Source organism: Epargyreus clarus, unplaced genomic scaffold (genome assembly GCF_041222505.1).
Source record: "Epargyreus clarus isolate Ecla_fem2 unplaced genomic scaffold, WU_Ecla_fem_2.2 ptg000010l, whole genome shotgun sequence".
Classification (NCBI taxonomy): domain Eukaryota; kingdom Metazoa; phylum Arthropoda; class Insecta; order Lepidoptera; family Hesperiidae; genus Epargyreus; species Epargyreus clarus.
Window position 1 is genome coordinate 13434371 of NW_027332218.1, and position 22299 is coordinate 13456669.

At 34.6% G+C, this 22299-nt stretch overlaps 1 protein-coding gene across 4 annotated transcripts in view; it reads right to left on the reverse strand.

The window, feature by feature from the left end:
* LOC140745590 (uncharacterized) overlaps window positions 1–21754 on the reverse strand; it is a 40958-nt gene extending 19204 nt beyond the window's left edge. For 2 of the 4 annotated variants that reach the window (XM_073077532.1, XM_073077529.1), the window contains exon 1: window positions 21672–21754. The gene's annotated coding sequence lies outside the window, so the exon portion shown is untranslated. Of the gene's footprint in view, window positions 1–21350; window positions 21606–21671 lie in introns of those variants that run through there. The other 2 variants (XM_073077531.1, XM_073077530.1) reach the window with 2 other exon arrangements.
* Between the last annotated feature and the right edge of the window lie 545 nt (window positions 21755–22299).

A 22299-nucleotide genomic window follows, 5' to 3' on the forward strand; every position in this document is an offset into this window, starting at 1 on the left:
ATGAAACTAATTAATAATTTACAGTTTAATTATTAATTAGTTTCATGGTTACAATAATAAAGCTATCAATCAAACAGATCCTAGGATGGTTGCTTTAGTAGGCTTCTGTGCGTTAACGAACGCTTAGTGCGTTAAAACTGAGACGAATGCACTAAAACGGAACGTGCGAACCGGATCGTGCGTTACAGCCGTCAATAGATTTATCATTATTGATGCACCTTTCGAAACTCTTACCACATTACACTTAGAGGTGTTCATCCACTTTACATAACACATCCTCACACCTCGGTTCATAATAAATTATAAGAACATGTCGAAATGAGGAGCGAGAGTTTCTTGCCCTTTAAAGCATTATTACTCGTTAGATTGCAAGTATTAATTAATTTATGTACTAGATTCTGTTATAGATACGCTTGTATAAGGTTGTGAGCTGAATGATTAGTTGCTAGAATTAGCAATGTAGTTTTACAATGTAGTTTAATAATTCTAAAATAGAGGTTTAAATAATTCTGTAATTTATTTACGAGTCTAATACTAGGACGTACAGAATTTATCAGAGAGTCCAGTACTCATAATGATAATGACTAGATATATTATATACTCTGAAGTATGTATAACAGTACAAGGTGGTATTTAGTATTCCAGTCAACCAGCTAATAATACTTCATGGGTTGCAGTTGAATTATACGAAATACCCACTTGAAATTGTGTGTTGGCAAGTGTATTAGTACGTGAAAAAATCAATAAAGAGCATTTACATTACATAATTACATAACCCACCTCGTGTTCATTCCCGCTCGGTAACTTGATTCGCATAAACTTGTCTGCTGTGATAGCTATGTTTGGATGACAGCCGGGTGTGGCGCCGGTAGTGCTCAATTATTTATTTACCGTGTTAATCATTTTAACGCAAATGTTCCGAGATCATACCTAAATCGAAATCTGTACTGGAGATTGATACCTACAGGAAATGTTTCTATCTTAGCCGCGATGCCTACCAGTTCGGGAAAGGTAGTTGCTTTAGTCAACCCTTCTAAGCATTACTGGGAAAAACCTCTCCTTACAATTCTGCTGTCTACATTTTTGTTCCTAAATTTACCTTGTCTGTTAAAGTTAAAATTTATTTACAAAAACAACTAGCTTTATGTTAAGTATAGTATAAAACCAGGAAGACTAACGTAATTACTTGAAATTAAACGATAACAGAGAGTGGCTATATTTCCTTCCAGCCGGAGACAGCGGAAAGGCAACGGAAGCCTATTTGTATGTAATTGCAGTATGTAAATGCGAACTGAGCTGTGCAACATGCAATGTATGGAATGGCTATAGAATGTATGTGTCAAAAAAACTGAATGTGGCAAGATATTACCTTCATGTGAAAAGAGAACGAATGACATTACGTCAATGATTGTCGATAATTATATAATTACACTTAATAAAATGAAATCAATGTAAACGTTTTAATTATATCAAGTTTTTATTGACTTTTTATATTTTCTCCACTATTTAATGAATGTTGATATTATGTGAAATTAATATCAACTTTTCAAAATAATTAAAGTAACAACCGAGTTGCAGTTCGTGGACACCAACTCTATATAGTACAGAGGTTATACCTCTTTCTAATCACAGGAGCGTTGCTACTACTGTGATATAAGATGTTTGCGGACTATGTAAGACAATCGGCATCCACATCATCCAGTTTCCATTGAAATACAAAAAGTAGCCTATTAACCCTTGACTTGAGCAATCCCAGGTCGTGTGTATCGGGAAACAACGAAGGTAGGAGTAAGTTCCATTCTTTGGCGATTTGCAGCAAGAATGAGTTGCTAAAACGCTTAGTGCACACAAAAGGAACATCAATCAAATATTTATGGTATCTTGCGGTTCTTCTAGATGTCCGATAATGGAAGGAGGAGCAGGAATTAGCATTTTCTTAGCATTGTTGGTTAAATCCATTCAATTAGGTATTACTTTTAACTATAGACTTAACTAACCATAGGGTATGTTACATGCAATGGCAATAACGCTATTATATAATTTTTGCATATAATTGTTAGTTAGGGTCGCAATTACACAACAATTATAATATTTCGTATAATAACGCGTTTGTTATTGAGGAGATGCTATCTAGTTATAACAGGAGAGAAATACAAGTAATAATAAGTTATTGCCGTATTGCTTCTCACGTTTATTATTTAAACGTCTTGTTTATATAATTATGGTTGGTATGCTATATAGAAACATACTACGTGTAGATTTGGTGAAATATAACTTATTTAAGTAATTATAAGTTATATTCTAAAAATCTGCATTTAGCTCGCGTGGGCTATAGAGTAATCCTTTTCATTCCGAGAGGACACACTTCCCAGCAATGGGAAAGTAATATTTAATCATGATGAAGATATTTAGTTCACAGGGCAGTCAGGGTATGTTATTGTCTGTAAGGCTGTCGGTTGGAGCTAGTGTTGGAGTTAGTAAATATCCGTGAGATGGTGTGAATATAACATTTAGTGGACGACCTTACCTCGATACCGATTTTTAAATTTTGTATATTTTTACTTTGTAATAGTTACAAAGTGTACTGAGCTAAGTGGTCGTTTAAAACAGTTTGTAACACGAAGGGTCGCGCCTTTCACTGCGGCCGCGGCCTCGCCCTGCCGCCCCGCCCACCGCGCCGCGCTTTTCAACTACATAATATCATGTAATGCTTCCAAAATAGCTGTTTCTGTCATGTCCGGTTACACTTAATTTTCGTAGAAAGGCTAGAAAAGTTGCAAAAAAACGTAGGACGTTTTAAAACATTTAATTTTTAGAGCTAACAAACTGGCTAATAATGACATTGAACTATTTATAAATAGTTCAACTTAAATAAAAAAACTTCAAAAATTTATTAAACTTCAAAAATATATTTTTTTTCAAAAATATATTTTTATTCGATATAGGAAAAACTTCGACACCTATAGGTGACGAAATATATTTTATATCACGGCGTGCGTAAATTGACGTTTTACGCACGCTTCGCGTGCGCAAAACCCCCATTTCCGACCCCGTAATATAAAATTTTATACAACACGCGGACGAAAAATGTTTTTCTGACTCGTGTGATTGCAGTCCTCGCCTGCGGCTCGGCCTGCAAACTCACACTTGTCAAAAAAAAATTTTTCGTCCTCGTATTGTAATGTACTATTTAATACCGGTTTAATAAATTTTGTTGTTTAAAGCAATATTTCACGTTTACTTTAGTGCGTTTTTATGTAGTTTTCCAATGAGCGGGTGTTTCTCAAGCCGGGAGTGAGGTCGTGAGGCTAACGAGGTTGATTCGATTAAGTTATTGCGCTTGTCCAATATCCTCGCCTTAATTAATAGGCACATTCACTTCATTTAAAAAATTGTACATGCTTATATGTGGTTTAAAGTCAGCTAATGTCAAGGCTACTCACATGTATGCAATTTTTGTTTGAAATTATTGGTCTTTTCTCTAAAAAAAACCTATTAATTATTGTCACTTAATATTTTTCTATGATTTATAATATTATAGTATTAGACGAGCTACCCCTGAGGACCTGAAATCCCTCGAAAAAGAAGTAGGAAATATCACGTTCATTAGATAGACTCAATATTTAGATTGTACGTTTTAGAGGTTTTTATACATATGACTTAGTAGTGGATCAAAGATACGTTTATTATGCTTGATATTATTTGTGTATGTTCTATTAGAAACGAGCTTTCATCTAAGTGTTATAATCTTCTTTCATAGACCATGTTAATTTGATTGATAGGGATTGCGAGTAACATGAAAAAAATTATTAAGAAAATTTTGGCAATAGTGCTATATAATAGTTAGCATTTAAAACTGTCACGTAATGCCCTATTATTCGGGCTATTAAAAATGGTATTCGATTACGACAATCACGTATTATCGTGACAATTATTTATGACGAAAATCCAATGTAATTATTGTCATGTTTAATAATCACGATTTTCGGTCGTTTATACGCACAAATTTATTATATGATTAATGAAAAAATAAAATTTTATATTAAGAAAAATGCACTTAGTTTAAAGGTATTTTATATTAAATAATAAAAAATATTATTTTTTTAATTAAGTCTAATATTAGTATTGTTTCTCTATGGGAGTAGTGTTAAGAAGGCATAATACCGGTTGGAGCGTCGCCAATTTGAGAAGATGAAGAAGATGTCCAGCCATGCTTTTCAAAAGGAACCTTTGGAATCATCACCACCAAAGGGGGTGGCCCCTTTGGTGGTGATGTATTGAACATCGGTTGATCAGTGTATCGTAGGACCGCGAATGGCTACGGTGACTACGACTTCAATCTACCCGAAAAATCAATTAGGATGTATTACGTTTTACAAGTTACTATGGCCATCAACGATGACATGTTATAAGCTACAAAAAGTACAACTTGTGACAACGAGCTGTCTCTAACAGTTGTTACAATAGGGACATTATCTCGTCTTTAGCAATTCTTGAAGATAAAGTATAATAAGCTATATTCGTGTGTCATGTATAGGTATGATTATTTTGTCATCACGCACGTTCTGACTGCATTATGTTGTCGTCAATCTAAGTATTGTTTCTCAACACGGTAATAATCCTTAGTGACAAATTTTAAATTGTTCTCTTGCGAATGACCATAATCTTGTGAAATTTTGAAAGAGGAACCTTCTCGAATACATGTTAATTGTAAAGAAAAGTTTCGTTCATGTTGACTTTACTTATTTCTTAATGTATGTGTTAATTTCTGCCTTATAGTTGACGCAATTTTGCAATGTTATGTATCGATCTGAATAATTATTGCTTATTATAACGTCGATTTTTATATTTTCGTGGTATTTCTGTTAAATCCCCGCTGCTAACAATGAATCTTTCATCGATTTTCGTTAGAAGAGTCGATTTTCTTTGGATTTAGTTCGATTTTCATAACTTTACACTATTACTTATGTTTCATTTGTAATTGGTGAGTATTATGCAGCTTGTAGGTTAGAGATATATTACATGTTTTAAGCGTGGTTCTTTACTTTTTTAATGTCATTAATTTTATTTTGGTAATTGCAGATATCCGGAAGTTTTAATTATCGTTGTTTACCTATACTAGAATGATGTTTACAATAATTCTGAATATTTATTTATTTATACACAAGTACCTAGAATAACAACAAGAGCAATGTCTACTAGCAGTGAATCCTGGGCGGACATATTATCGGCATTACTTTTTATTATTTTTATGAATCCACAATCCTATGTCCTTCGATTTTACTGTGATAAAATTCACCCTTGATTTAATCAAATTCAATCGAATAATTTAACAATAAATAAATGTAACATAGTACAATCAATCAAAATGTGATAAATGTAAATGGCTAAACAAATGGCTACAATGATTGAATTAACCAATCGATTTCTTGCGGCGTTACTTTGAGGCTCGCGGCGTGGGAAATATTTCTGGCTGGGAGGGGCGCGGTGCGAATGTCACAAGCATTCGTAATTTCTCAATTTTTATGGACGTCTTAAGTGATGGAAGACTTAGCTTGTAAACTACCGCTAAGAGTTAGGAGAAACAATTGTTACATTTGTAGATTTTTAAAGTCACCTTTCACAAACAGAAAGAAACGATCCTATCTCCTATTCAACAGTAAACGGCGAATTGTAGCAGAATTAATTGCTGCCTTGTATTCATATGTAATTAGACAAATATGACTTTGTATGTGAAGTGTTTAATTCGAGCATATTAGTATAGGTATTTTTAATCGCTGGTGAACGGTTGAAGGACCAGTTTACTTTGCTGCATACAGATATATGAATGCATACACGGTCCTGCCTACATGCGTGTGGTCATGTTTTCCTCAATTTCAAACTGTCGCCGTCAATTGGCTATACTCAATGTGCTAACTACGTGCGACTCTAAAATGGGCACCGGCCTTCGCATTGCGACAGAATTATAATAAGGTTTTACAATTAATATTATACAACGAGTTTTCAAAGCCGACCAGCGGCCGGTTCTGACTCAGAGTTAACGAAACTCTGCTTTGTTGTAGTCTTAGTCGTTATGCTTACAAAGACATTGAAAGCTTTGTAATACTTATTAAAAATATCTAATTGCTTTTACAAAATACACGACAGTTGCAAGGTGGTATACTATACTATACACAAAATAGTTTGTCATTTTACAATTTCTAACCTGTTAATGTGCTTTTACCAGAAATATCAGCCGAAAAGTTCCCTATATTCCCTAAATAAATGTAAACAAAAGAACGACTTACCTTAATATTAATCACTTAATAGAGTTATTCACTAAAGCATGTCGAATTGATACAAATTGATAATCGATTGGAGCACATTGTGCGACCTCGCGTCCCCACCACTCCACCCTCCAGCAGCGCCTTGCGCCACTGACCTGACGTAGGCACGTCAACATATGAGCCGCACATTAACAAATTAATATTGCAGCCTATTTAAACACGTCCGTAATTAATTACGAATGTTGTTAATTTAAGATAAAGATAAAGATAATTTATTTGCTTTGAACATTTTTTTTGAACTTTGCTTTTATACGAGTAATTATCACGATCTCCACTCATGATTTAGAATAACTTATTTTTTATGTGAGTTAAGTTAGAAAAAGTCTTAATCAAATCCAATTTTACGAAATAATTAAGGGCAATAAAATATAAGTCATATTTTCGATATTAGCAATAATTATACCCTATAGTGTCGTAACGGCTCCATTGTCCATAACCACCAAAAGAAACTTCGCTCTAATTGTCTTTACATTGTTAGACATTTGTTGAATGGCATTTGCATAACCGCTACATTGTAAAGTAAACTATGTGTATTTGTTTCTTAACACAGCAGGCTGTTTACAAATAAACCCTTAGGAGTATACCGTAGCAAATCGTTGATGTCTTTTGTATGCACACGTAGACACGCGTAGCGCGCTACGCATTCTTGTAACTACATGTTCTACGATCTTATACGTAATAATTTACTTTTTTTGATATTCAATGTGTGCACTAACAAAAAGTGTCTATTACAAAGTTTTACCTTATTAATAACGCTACACACTATAGTATTTAACGTACTAATATCATATATGTACTATGATATTTAATTGTGATAATTACATATAAAAAAAATTAAATACAAAACCACAAAAAATATTTTAAAACGAATGACGAACATATCGAACATAGCTTATCGATAAATATTCAATTATCATAAATGTGTTTTAATGTTCATATTAATTATTACGTACACATAATTGAATATAATTTAAATATTTATATATTCAAAATAATCTCTCATTTAAATAAGTTTAATTCATTACTTAAACTATATTGTTAGTTAAAATGTGGTATGCGGTGTTCATTATTTTTAAAATGTCTGAATTTATTTTAGAAATATAAAGATTAACACCATTGCTTTTCGCTACAGCGTGTAGGGCTCATACGTAAGCATTTAAAAACATTAGTTAATAAAAAAAGGCAGGGCACTGCGGGGCACATTGTGTACGGACATTCCACAAGCATTCCACAATTCATGTGTAAGCTTTAATTGCTAGTATTTCAAAACACAAGAACATAGTAACCTCTTAGAGATCCGCACCAATTTGCGTAATGTTTCCTATGTATGAATGGAAGGCAATGTGGGTCATTGTCATAGAAGACATAACGGACCCACGTGCGACGGAAACGTTAGATAAACACGGTTTGTTTACTGTTTTGTAATATTTTATATCTCTCGTTATTGTTGAGATTTTAAATTTAAAAGTTATAACGACTTAAGATAACTAAAGACGTTATTATTACATTGTAATATATTTTTCTAAATATCTGTCGGTCTTTTCATTGTATTTCAATCACTGGGCTATCACTGTTTATATATTTTAACTCAATTAACAAATAGAATTTTGTTTATAAACATAAAATGTATATTGCTGTGATGATTTCAAAAGACGAGAAAAACGCAAACGTAAGAAACTTGGGAAAAAAGTGAATCTGTAATACTCGTTATTATAATTTTAACAAAATTTTAAACATAACAGATCAAAATAAATATTTATTACAGGTAACCTGTTTCTGTTTGTTTTTCCCTCGTTATATCGTGGCTCGTATATGATTTAACAACCTGACTTGAAATATGGTGAGGTATGACTTAAAATATCACATGCTATCAAATTGACTGAACATAAAAATATATTTATGTGCATTTATAATGCTTTCTTGCGTATTACATGTATGTTTGAAATATAATTTATTTTAGCTAAATAAGCGTGGTTTAATTTTTTAAACTTTTTGTATATGAAATATAGGATACAGATTATTATCAAATAAATAAATGTATTCAAACTAGATATTTAGTTTATGCCTTTATATTGGATTTAGCGCGTGACGAAGTTGACCAGACTAGTTATTATGTGTGTCATTGCCAGATCCATTAAAACCTTCTAACTTTTTCATAGGCCTTGCCGAAACTGTTATATTATTGGTTTTATAATTGAATTGAAATTATAATTTACTTCCTTTTAAAAGTCACGTAAACGGCTTTAAAGTATTAAATAAGGCCACTATCCTTACATGTATGCCATGAAAGGACTTAAGACCTTTCACGAGGCCAATTGATATTATTATCAGTGGTTTTTTCAGCCAGCAGCTAATGGCTCTTTGACTAATTTTGAAACTAAATATAAGGTCCCGTACTAGGGCGAGCGCGTTATATCACAACAAGGAACTCCTCGTGGCGTACATTCAGGATATGGTGGCGAATCCGATGCCACCCGATACCCTTTCCCTTTCGGTTCGTGAAAGTGTTACGTCACACACCCTGCGTGCGCCGCCGTAGCGTGACACCTGCATGTAGCCCGCCGCTTGTGTGTGTGCGCGCGTGAACAGAATTACAATTGTCCGACGTATTTATGAAACCTCGCAACACTTTCCGATGGCCTTGAGATTTAAACGAATCAATAAGTTTTGTAAAATTATTTCATTTTTCTCGAATTCTGCAGTAACTGTATACGAATTCAGTTACGCGATCAACATACTAAAATAACGTTTGACCTTTTAAAAGTAAAATTAATTAAACTTTGACATTTAAAACATAATCAAGTAAAAATAATTCGTTATTTCAATTATAATAACATAATCTAGGCAAAAGATAAACGTAACAGATATAATTTAATTTGAAGGATTTTGATTGGCACTTCCTTGTCGTTATTTTTAGTTTTTATCTCTGGTTCTGTGCAAGATTGTCACATGTTGAACTTATACCACGTATTTTATAGGACCAATTTTTATGCGATTATGTTAATAAAGTGCATTTATTTCCATCTTGATTCTCTTTTAGCATTTAATCAGCTGTCAAATTTTTAAGTTTTTTTAATAAGTAACAAATACAGTGGCGGTTTTGCAAGGCTCAGTGATAGTAACGATACTGTTTATTATGATTGTCACTTAACCTTTGGTATATTTCCAGTGTTATATGTAAGTATTAGAAATAGGATTCTACGATAGATACAAACGCCATGACTTAAATTCGGATGTATACGAGCCTCATATGAAATAAAATATTAAGTATGGGGTTAAGAAATCTGGGTACGAATGTCTACGTTTATGTATCAATTAATAACCTTTCAACGTGACCTTTATGGTGGTTAATTAACTCATTACAGTTAATACACTTCAATTTAACCTTTTCCTTCGATGCCTTCGAGCTGTGAAATTAACGCAATTACAAGTAATTATTGTAAATATTGAGATTAATAGCATATTTTGTCAATGACGTGATTTTTAGCCCGCTACGTAAACGGTACCGATTAAATACCAATACGGAACACACCGCCTTTGACTTATTTGACTTTAACTTATTGAATCACATGCGCACTAGAAAATTACCCCTTGCTTTAATAGTGTTTCACAAGCACATGCATTTAATATACTCAGAGGTTTCTAAAGTCTATTATTTTTATGTATTTCATATTACCGATTTTTCACCTATTTCTAATAATGTTGATGATTAAGATTATTAAAATCTTAATATTGGATAAAATATGCATACTTACATAAGTACGATTTGGATTGACATACTCGTAAATATGCTTTTTATAACTCTAAATTAAAGTTATTGAAAAAAATGGCATATAATAAATGCGATTAATAAATGATATACAGGAACAGCGCAAGGTGAAGCAAGAATAGTTACGTGCGTAAGTAAATTTTGCGTTAACTAGTTTTGGACTCAATTCGACGCGTAAATCGAGGTCTTCTTATTGAATAAAAATATGTTTAACATTTAAATTAATCTACAGGGTCAATTTTATCTGGGCTTAGTTCAATTCTAACTCGATTAATTAGAGCCCGAGGCAACCTTTTATACATTAAAAGTGTTTTATTGCATCCATAAAATACTTCATAAACTCGTTATTCTTCTTAAATTATTTTGAACTTTTTCTGCATTACACCACGCAGTGTATTATCAGTGATCTGAATATTTAATGCAGATTACAGATTGCGCTTAAGCAAGGAGTGGAAATGTACCGAGCAACAAGCGCGTAATGGTGGGTCAATGGTTACTCGAATATTGTTTCGAAATAAACGAATGTGTAACACACGTAATTTTATTCACATGTTTTTGCTTGTGCTATAAAATAATTTATAAGATAACATGTACACTACACTACATTTTTTTAGTCGTAATTAGTCGTCAACGGGCCTATATAATAGTTGTATTACGTGTAATTCGTGTTTTTTGTAAAACTCTATTATTAGCTTCAAATAATGATGAGGCCATAATGAAATTTGAGCTAAAGATGCATTCACTTTAATCATTTATTAAAATTAATGAATGACACCTGTCAGAAACTTTTAATTAATTTGATTCTGAATTTTACACCTTTTTTCACGCTGGTTCCATTTGTTATTGTTGAATACTAGACTATAATAATAGTAAAAATTGAAACTACGACACATTTAATATATTAAAAATGGTGTAATTTCGATAAAACTAAAAGATCAGCGATGCATAGTAAAATAAGAACAACAAAAAGTGAAGTGTTAAGAAAATTTTACGATTTTCCGATTATCCTGTAGAAATCACTACGAAATTAACGGTAATGTTATAAACAGCTGCTCGGAACTGGTTCGAGCCGCGCCAGTATTTATATCAGTGGGCCACGCGACCTGTCCGTGTGTGCGCTCAATGCATGTGTGCATTGGACCACCTGAGTTTTGCGGTTGTGTTTATCCAAGCAACTGTGTACTTACGTATTTGTATCAGTAGGCCACATAGCGCTTTTAATGTGTGTAAAACCGAGTTGCATTCACTACGTTACTTGCTGTATGTGTGCAATGTTTACGTCTGCGATAATATTGGTATCGGCTTGCCACGCGGTGTTGTTTTTGTGTGTGATACTGCTGTGTGGGTGAACTATCGTGAGTGTGCAAGTGCGCGAAAGTGGTCGGCGTGACGCAAGGTATTACGTAATGCACGTGCACCGAGTATACTACCCTCGCCACGCGGGTGTTCACGTTCCTCAGTTTTATTTAATAATTCCTTTGATAAATGCGCATTTAATAAAAACAATCTCTACATATATTTAGTAATAGTTTATGTATATGTCTATTTTTAATTTAAGATTTTTCCGCCATATTTCTATATGTGACTTTATATATTAAAACGATATGTCAGATTTCAAGGCAATTTTTTTACAAGGCAAATATTTGTTAATATTCTCTTTTATATAACTACCTACATCGATTCCTTCTTTAAAATATTAGCATATTAATTTGATGAAACATAAGGAAGTTTTGTTAACAATTGTTTTAATTATTTATAATAGTACCGAATTGTACATTTCTGTATTAATAATGGTGAATTAATTGTAATAAAGATAAGATAAATTATTTAATCAACTGATATTAAGTGAATTACTCATACGAGTTTATTCAAATTAGGCGCGTGCAGTCAATCTGTAGGTGTCAACTTGCAGGCCTTGCGGCTGTGAGAACGAATTAAAATACAAATGATTGCTGTATTTTCTGATAACTTTTGGATTTATAGAAAGGTTAAACACTGGTGTATAACGGGAAGGTGTTTCATGTAAAAGTCGATTCGTTTTGGGTCGCGAATTACATATAAGCAATTTTTAAATTTGGGCTGAAATGTGTACAGTTTAAAACAGACAAATTTAACTGACTGTTATTAATATGTAACATATTATGTTACAAAAAAAAATATCCACACGAATTATTATTTTACACAAATAACCTTTATAGTAAGCGCAGCAAAAACTTTAATCCTTAATAAAAACTTATTTAGCCTCAAGAAAATCGTAACCAGAGCATTAAAACTAACGCGTTTTTAAGACTAATTGCGACTAAATGTTATGCTAAAGTAAGACGAAGTGTCCTAATAAAACTTAAGCAATAGTTTGTTCGTTTATAAACATAAACTAAAATTACGGAACCTTTAAAAAATCTTCTAGATTAGATAAAAACTTAGAGATAATTTATTGCTTTTTGTTTATTTCTTAACAAAGCTGTATCCAACACGCTAGGCCTTCCTACCTGACTCCTCGTTTAATTATTATAGTCTTTAGATAACTTTAAAACATTTAGAGACATTTTTTATATTTGCAATGCAAGTTGAAAGAAAACATTTATTATAGATAGGTATAAAAAATAAGTATTTTGTTTTTCTTTTTATTTACTTTTTTAATCTTTCTTTATGAAGCCAGGAAGGACGGACTATGGATTGATTATACCAAATTCCGGGAGCGCAGTACATTATACTACACGAAATGATTCAGCGTGTTTTTCCTCTATTTATTTTAGCAATGACAACAATTAGGACAAGTGCATTTTATTTTATGATAAGTCATCATTATTGATTAAACAATTACAGCTTATTTTTTGCCAACGTTCTTGCCATGCAGCGACCCTATATTTGAAATGTACAGTATTTTTTATCTGTTAACCGCGAAATTAGAACGTGTTTCTTGTTCGGTTGTTTTTTTCCACCCCGACGGCGCCAAGGTCGGCATATTTACTTTTAAATTAACCTGTTGCAATAACTTGCATCACCAGTGTGTAAAATACTAACTATGCCTTTATTACATATTTTTTATTAATAATATATACAATTATTGCGATAAAATTACTTTTTATAATTTATGACTTTAAATAAGTATTTATTTAAATTAATGCCAATTATTTTTTTCCATGGTTTAAATAATGTATTTATGTTGTAAAGTTAATTTAAAACTATGATGCGATGTTTTCCATCTCGGCTGTGGTCGCACGCAATGTGTTTAACTGTGCTGAGTTGCGCAAGCGCCGGCCATCTATCGGGTTGTCGCCGCAGATCGTGCATGATTAGTATAGTTTTATCATTACTCTTATTCAACATAACCGTGCCCCAGGCTATGCAACACTGTTTTTTATAAGATTGAAGACGCAAATGAGCTAGCTGTCCATTTTATGGAAACTACCACCCATGGATATCTGTAACCAACCAACTCCATGTAGAGTAGGGATTGTACTTGAAGCCGATCAGTACCCTTACCATGAGTTTTTACGTTTTGACAAATATGACTGCACAAAACCATTATCGTTAAATATAGGTTGCAAACGCCGTCAAAATAAATGCGTAGTATATTGCGGGTAAGTGCAGAAATACGAAATTACAGGAAGTAACTCCAACATACCCTTGTAATGCTTTATTTGTAACACAAATACGGATAACCTTTCAATATTTGTTTATATGCATAGGTAATTACGAATGCAGAGCTGTACATTGCCTATTTCGTCCAATTCATAATACGGAAATATAAAAGTTTGCGAGATTTAAAATCGGGAATTTGCGAATTAAACTCCAATTTAATTTAAACTAAATGAGCAGAAAACTCTATAAACTGTGAAAAAGAATATTATAAAATAAAAAATATAATGTATGCATTTACGACGAGCGCGCGGTCGCAAAGTACAAGGTCGCAGACTGCCGTTACACTACCTGCGGTAGGGCCACCAGCTGGTAGGGCACATGGGGATACTCCTGATGATTACAAATTACATAAATGATAAGAGTGTTCAAGCGATACTCTATTCTCACTAACATCAATAAATATGAATGTAATATGGATGAATCCCTTTAAACTTGTTTAAGTGTAAGAAAATAAGAATGGAAATATTATGTAACAGTGCTACGTCAGTAACATAAAACCAAATGTTTCATGGTTGCCTATACTTATATAGTATGTAATTAAAATTCATAGTTCATTGGAAATTAAAAATGAAATTAGTCACAAGTAAAATAGTGATAAAATAGACAATAAAAATCTTCCACGGAATTTGTAATTTACTAACTCCAATCTACTAATAGCACTGTCTCTGTGTGAACTACAATTAATAATGAATACAAAAATATGTTTTTAATCTTTGTTTTGAATAAATGCAGATTATATACAGTAACATTTTTTTCTATTTAACGTGACATCTATGTGTGTTATCTACCGCGGGATCGCTCTCACGCATCACTCCATCTTTGTGTGTACAGACAGATACTAGAGATTAGATGCTATTGTTTTATTTAAACGACGTTTATGATTTTCCCATTCTATTTTCATTGAAAGTATTCTTTGAAGTAAAATGTTTAATCACATATAAAAGGTGTTTTAATGGAACTGTTTACTTGTACTTTATAAGTTAAAATAAAAGATTAAAAAAGCGGATAAAAATGATTTTCATGTGTTTTTACAATGTTTTTGCTTATCCGTAGATACTAATGCCATCATTAGTTACCCTCACATTAGTCGGCATGCTCTCTATTAAATTAGGTTAATTGATAAGTATAAATACTTAAGAAAATAATGCAAGCTATGATTGATTGACTGTTTTCTATATGCAATATTTAATTACTAAGGCAGTACTCGTCTGCCTTATTTGATATTACAAAAGTACCGCAAAATACTCTGCTTTTTGTAACATATGTACATGGTTAGGTCATCTATAATAAAAACATGAGGCTGAATTTTCTATTCATAGTCCTTTGAAATCAAAAGATGATAAAGAATAGACTATTTTGAACTAAAGGTAAACTTGAAGAGCTTTGTTGGCATTGCTTGTTTCATTGTAATATTCGTTGTACTATTTTAACAAGATGGCGTGGACTATTAAAACTAATAATTTCCTGTTGGTAACATATTATTTAAATAGTTTTACAAGTTTCTTAGTGTTCAATTGTTCCAAATTATCCCAGTTATAAGATTTATAGAACTTAAATCGAGTCTAAAAACCAACTTCAATAGTGTCGTCGAGTATAAACAACTTTAACAACATGTAAACTAATCAGTCTCTCATTATGGAAGTCCATAGTACTTGCAGGGCGGCGGTCAAGCGCAGGGCCGCGCAGGGCCGAGCGCACTGCCCATGCGCCGGACGCCATGACTTTGTATGTAATACCTATCGGCATTGGCGATCATATGTTGCATACTCTTTTAAATAATGTATTTAAAATTATGAACAGTTTGCGACTTATAACTTTGTATGAAAGGCGAAATGTCAGTTTTTCAATTATAGTGCTATTGTAATTTATTAGCAGGTTTCCAAATTTAGTCTGCAGAGAAATGAAAAAATAACGGATTTAATATTTTGTTATCATGAAAATAACTCATGATGTTAGAAAAGGCAGTCATTTGGAATTTATTTCTACGAGTATGTCGATTGTCGAGTATACATTGAAAAATGTCCTTACAAAAGTTAGAGAATAAGGGACACTAAGCATGACCTCACAAATCGTTTAGCGGACTCAATTTTTCCATAGGTTGGTAATTGAAAATGTAATGTGTGCAATGATAATAATTTTCTCTAATGATATGCATTGTGTACTCAGTCACATCATCGCATTCCTCCGACACGGCGGAGGCCTCCGCGGTCTGTTTGAGGTCGTTCAGATCTCTAATTTTAATGTACGATCATAAAAGTATCGATAATTTAGCAACTAAAATATGAAGACTTTTTGTTCAGTTAACCTCTACTATGAAGGACTTCAAATAAAATTATATTAAAATAAATACTGATAACACGTTTAAAAACTTCGCGTAAGTCGTCTCAAGCTTGTATATTTAGGTAAAATAAAAAGTTGTATGGATTTGGAAAATATGTTTTTAAAATATTTAAATTGTAATACAACACAATAAAGAGCTGTGTATCCGTCAAAATGTATTTAAAAGTAAATCGAACGACGTAACAGATTGAAAGACAAAAAATCGAATCGTAATTTTAGTTTTATAAACATGTTCTAACCATGATACAATTTTATAACATTAATTTGAGATTCATTTAAAACAATTGTTGTGTGTAAATATTAATACATTGTATCAATAAATAGTAACTTAATTATGTATGCACTGCGGTACTCTGTCGCGGTGTGTCAACCGACTTCGCGGCTGTGTGTCGGTGCACGTAGACCAACTTTTGATGTTATACAATTTAATAAAATTCAACGCTAATTCTTTTTTTGAGAACTTGGCTTATATGCTACCGCGTCTATACATCTACCAATCATATTTTTTGTATCCTATTATCTATTTATTTCTATTTACGTACTTAAAAGTCGGTCAATTGTATAAAATTATATAAAACACCTAAATATCTTTTTGTCTATCGAAATGTTTAACTATAGGATGTAGAAACGTATTGAGACGGCGTAGGGACTAGGGCTCTTATCCATGAAGAATAATCTTAAGAGCCAACCATGGGTTTACATATACATCGACTCTACATTTAAAAGTTTTCATTTTATCTTACTTATTTTATGGTAAAACTTATTTCATGCCCCTTTAATATGAAAATATTTAAAATTACGGTTTGTTCATATCATATACACAGAAAGCAGAAAAAATATTAAATCTACTTCCGTAAGTAGCTCGTGTTTAAAGAACAAATTTACACGTGTCTCTGGTAGCCACACATTCATAATATAAGTACGTTTTACACAGAAAATGTTTTTCCTGCTTTATAATGCTTATATTTAGTAAACAAATAATGACGTGCTGATGTCACACATCCATTGTATGTACCTATACCACCTATACTTGATGCCGCGTCACAACAATGTTACTTACTTACACAAACAGGTTTTGCTTTTCGTATTTAAATATATACGAAAAGCAAAACCTGTAATAAATGCATAATTAAAATTTATTCTGTAATAAATGCATAATTAAAATTTATTCTTATTTGTCTTTGTAAAATTAATGTTATAAATTTATAATATCTTGTTATAGCGTTTAAGAGCCAATCTTATTATATACCTCAATGTGAAAAGGAACATAACTTTTATGTTTCATTAAAGTCGTGAGATAAGAAAGTTGTGGAGCAAAAGTGGGTGGTCTTGACCCGCGCCAAGTGCTGTTGCGCCTTTATTCGCTTTTATGTAAGTTTGATTGTATTTGGACTGTTTGGCGAGTGACCATTTCGTGTACTTTATTTAATACCTTTTCAAAAGCTGATTAAGTTATCGGCTTGACATATAACTTGCAAGGTTAATTGCAAGGAAAATTTTGACGAAATTAAGATTGATTGCAAAGTGGTCTCTGCTAAGTAGCTCTACATAATATTAACACGATCAAATTTTAACTTCATACCATTGAAAAATTGTTATAAACAAATCAGTCTTGTATAAGGCGTGCAGTCAGATAGAATGGTATTTTAGCCGAAGTCATCACTTCAGTATTGATTGCAACCTTTAGGCATGGGCTCTCCCCACGACTTGGAAAGGCCTGAGCAGTCTTCCCAGGGGTTCAGAGGCGCTTAATGAATTACAATATACTAAATTTATAACAAACGTTACATTTTGTAACATGCCTGACTGCTCACAGTGTATTCTAATGGATATGCTATTAATAGCTTGTTAACGAATTATTTTAAAGCGCATCGTGTCGGAATGCTGTATTCAAGTGGATGCGAATGAATAATGCATGGACACATTTGGCGAGCCAGGTGGACCACAGGCCTCGTGGCCTTATTATACCGGTCTCGCTTTAAGGGCTACATTAGGAGGACTTTTCTGACAATTCTAAATGCAAGTTGAATATGAAATGAGCCGATCACCATGAAATATTCAATACTCATTTTTTTGTATTTTTAGTATTTGCTATCACATCAGCTAAACACGCTTTGTAAAAAATTTAAGTGTCTATATATTTCAAGAGTTCAAGAGTTCAAGGGTTCAAGAGATAGAACACTGTGACAGACATTCAGTAAAGGCTTAGTAATAGGATCTCTTTAAGCATGGAGTCTTAATGTGGTAGCAGATGTCAAAAGAGAGAAGATGTATAATAACTGAAGTTGATGGATGTTTCCCCTTTAGGAAAATAATCTTCAGAGGTGACTACGCAACTGTTAGCCAACGTGAATCAGTCTCCAATTAAAATTAATTTTCTCGTTGCCAATGATCTATGACGAAAATAAAATCATATTCCAGCGACACATTGCACAAAACTGTAGAGCGCTATAAAACTATGTATTAAATGAGTCATTATTGGAAATACTCTTATCGTTATAATTCTATGTACGTAACGAGTTGAGGAATCATTTACTGCATCTTAGCCGCAACGGTTGATTGGTGTATTTTATTATTTAATTACATAACTTTGAATCTTTGCATTTTTATTTAAAAACATTTTATTTTGGTTTATGAAGAAATAATGTTTGCCAATACTATATATGTCTTTTTAAAGTTTCTTCATTGTACCAAATCGGGCAAATAGTGAAGGCAATCAATATGATTTATTTGATACGTGTACGTGTTACCGAGGAAATACAGGTCGCGGTGTGGCAACACTGGCAACCCTCGCTCATCGATATGCCGCGAGCGCTCCCGCCTTTGAAGGATGCGCTAATGGCAACATTAGAAACACTACTATTATTCCACTTGTTTGTTGTGATCTTTTTGCAAATTTAAAAAAATGAGACATGTAGCTTTCTTGTCCGTTTGAAATGGAGCTGTCCTATCCGTCAGAAATGGGGCGGTCTTGTACGTAAGACTAAGGCTGGTCTTATCCATAAGAAATGGGGCGGTCTTGTCCGTAACAAATGGAACGGTCTTGTACGTAAGACTAAGGGTGGTCTTATCCATAAGAAATGGGGCGGTCTTGTCCTGTAACTGTATCTATGTCAATCCACAAATGGCCGATGTGGTAGTATGTTTCTAGGATAGTCAAGCTGTAGACAACATAACTGTAGCAGTTAATATTAATCAAGAAAGTAGTTTATTTATTAGTTTACTTATGCGTAACATATACATTTTTACCGACTTGAAAGACTTCACTTTGAGGAGGTTCACGCGCACAACATGCATGTGCTGAATGTATTTTTTTGGTAGGTTATTGCTTGTCTGGGCTTGGAATGATAATTGTCACACAACTTTTACTAGTTGTGTGACAATTATTTCATTGACTTCATGACACAGTTATCACATTCATCTTAAAATCTAACAGTCTGACAGGTTGCAAAATAATTTAAAATTAGCATAACGCTGCGTGTGTGATACAGTTATGTCGGCGGCGCGCGGCTTGCGCAAGCGTTGCGTTTGTTTCTTTAATCGACCAGTAATCCTATCGAACTAGACGCTACGCACCGCATTACGCAACTTTACTGCATGCGATGCCACTGAGGTGCTCTCAAACGTTGAAGCTAATGATGAGACACAGAAATTGTATAATGATAAGTGATTGTCAATATGAACCCGGGTCTCATGATTACGTACTCATTTCCGATATTAGGTCGATCAATCTGATAGGGATACTATTTGATTGATTGGCACGGTCTAATGACTGATGGAAAATTGCAGAAATTGTAAAAGTACATCCGAACTACGTCATATAACGACTCGTAAATGAATCACATCTAGAAACTAGGCTATCTTTAAAGTGCTCAATCGGTGACATCATTATCATACGTATTGAACTTTTTCTAGGACATGTAAACATTGCGGAAGACGCCCATAAAAATTTGGTCGTCGTTTTCCCTTTCATGCGACGACGCCGTGGGCCCGCAGCGACTCAGTCGGTCAGCTGGCGTTGTGTAATGCGCGGCCGCTGGAAACGGACCTCGGAGACAGTCGAAAGTAAAACTGAATGTGTGCCAACACGTAACCGCGCTAAGGTTGACAACCTGCGGGCAAACGCTAGCTTGTGACGGAGGTTCTTTAATGGCACGGGCCTACCCTAGTTAAACTAGTAAGGAGGAGCTGAGGATTTGGTAACCTCAATCTCATAAATCTCCTAATACATATGTCATGTATTTAGACAATTTTAAATTGTAAAATGTACATGAAAATTTAAGTAATGTAAAATAAGACCTTAGTTCAATATTTCTCAGAACTTGTTCTGTGAGTTTCGTATAGAACTGTAATTTTGAGTGGTTTAAAATAGTTGCAAGGTGCTGTGCCCAGCGGGGGGCGGCGGTGGGGGGCGGGCAGCGCCGGGCTCTATTGCAATCTAATCGGAGCCGTTCGCGCAACGCGACCCGCGCTTTCCATTTCGATGTCGATTCAAATAATCGAATGTTCCGCTAATCGCCGTTTTCGAATATCTCGAACGCGTCCTTGGCCTAGTGGTTCTGTGGCTTGAACATTTATTTGGTTATACTTCGGTCATTTCATTTGACTGCGGTCACAATAATAGTATAATGAAAAGCTATCGGTGAATGCTGGCACTACAACTTATGATTACTGTGATTAATTTGAACGCGGAATTTTAATTAGGTGCCTTTAGATTTGATGAAACATGAACTTTGACACATCGGGGTCGCATGCGCAGGGTTGAATGGGCGTAACCTCGTGGCCGCGTGGCCTTGACCCCGCCCTGCGCCATCTCCGGCGGCGGAACGAGGCGCAAATGACGAGCAATTAAGAGATCACGGAAAACATGTCTCACGCGGACCGGCGAGAGGTCGCGAGCCTCCGCGCCTCCGCGCCTCCGCGTAACTCACGTAACATTGCGCCGGCGAGTATGTCGCACCTTCCGTCATTATATTCCTCCGTAATCCATAAAAAGCTTTTTAACCTTTTTAAGATATTAATAATTTGTCACATTTATTTTATACCATCCTTTGTAACTTATATAAAAAATACATGAGTATCAAAAGGTGACAAGTGCGTGCTGAGTGGTCATTTGATTGCTCATTAACAATGGGCGATACCTAAGTACTTAGCATATTATTATGCAAATACACAATGCGGTGTCTTGCGGTCAACTGCATGGCCGATATTAAAAACAGAATAATCTGTACATTTAAATATTTTTCAATTGGAACACTACACCGCGTTACCTGCCCTCGCGTGAAAGGATTTTCATTGACCTCGAATCGACGTTTCCTCGGAAACACTGGCCACCGTCACAACTTACAGAGTTGACCGATCCTCGACCGATGCACTTAAAGTAGAGTTCACATTAACATGTCATGTAGCGCTGTGTGTCAGCTGAAGCGTCGCCGCGCGCGAAGCTCTGATCGCAACAGATTCGGGTATCGAAATCACCGATGACGAAACGTTCGATCGGCCGACGGAGGCGTCGCGGCGGACTGCGCCGGGGCGGCGGCGGCGGCTTCAGAGCTTCGCGCGGGGCGTTATGCAAGCGCGTGGTACGTTACCGGGGAGCGGGCGGCGCGGCGTGGACTGCAGCCTGGGACGCGGGCGAGCGGGACGAGCGCGGCACTCGGAGTGAGCTGCGCGCGCGCCGCCGCCGCCTCTACGCCGCGCCCGCCGCCCGCGCCCCGCACCCCCGCGCCGCCGCACCGCCACACGCCGCACCCTCCCTGGCGCTCCGCTGTAAACAGATGCAGCCTGAAAAACGGATGTTCCGCTGATAACGTATTGTTTACTAACAACCTGTGATTCAGCCGTAGCGTCTCTACGTGTACGCTATGTGTGATATAGTGATAGAACATTTGCTACGATATCACGGAATTTTCCATACTTGGTGAAAGGGTTATCGAAAAGTGAAGCAAATTACGTGCCATTTTGGTCTGGTTTTTATTGAACTGCCATTACCTAAAAACCTGTTGCGAAGCGAAATTTTCGTTCCTTGGCCTCGATAAATCCTTTTTACAAGCATTTATTTAAACTACTGTGTCTGCTAGTTTAGGTTCTCATATTGTGGTTTATCGTGTAATAATTATACTGGCTTTTAAAATGTACATTCGAACGAAAATTAAGTTAAAACATGACCTTTTGTGTAAATATGAAGCGGAGCAAAGATACTTTGCGTTGCTCGATTAT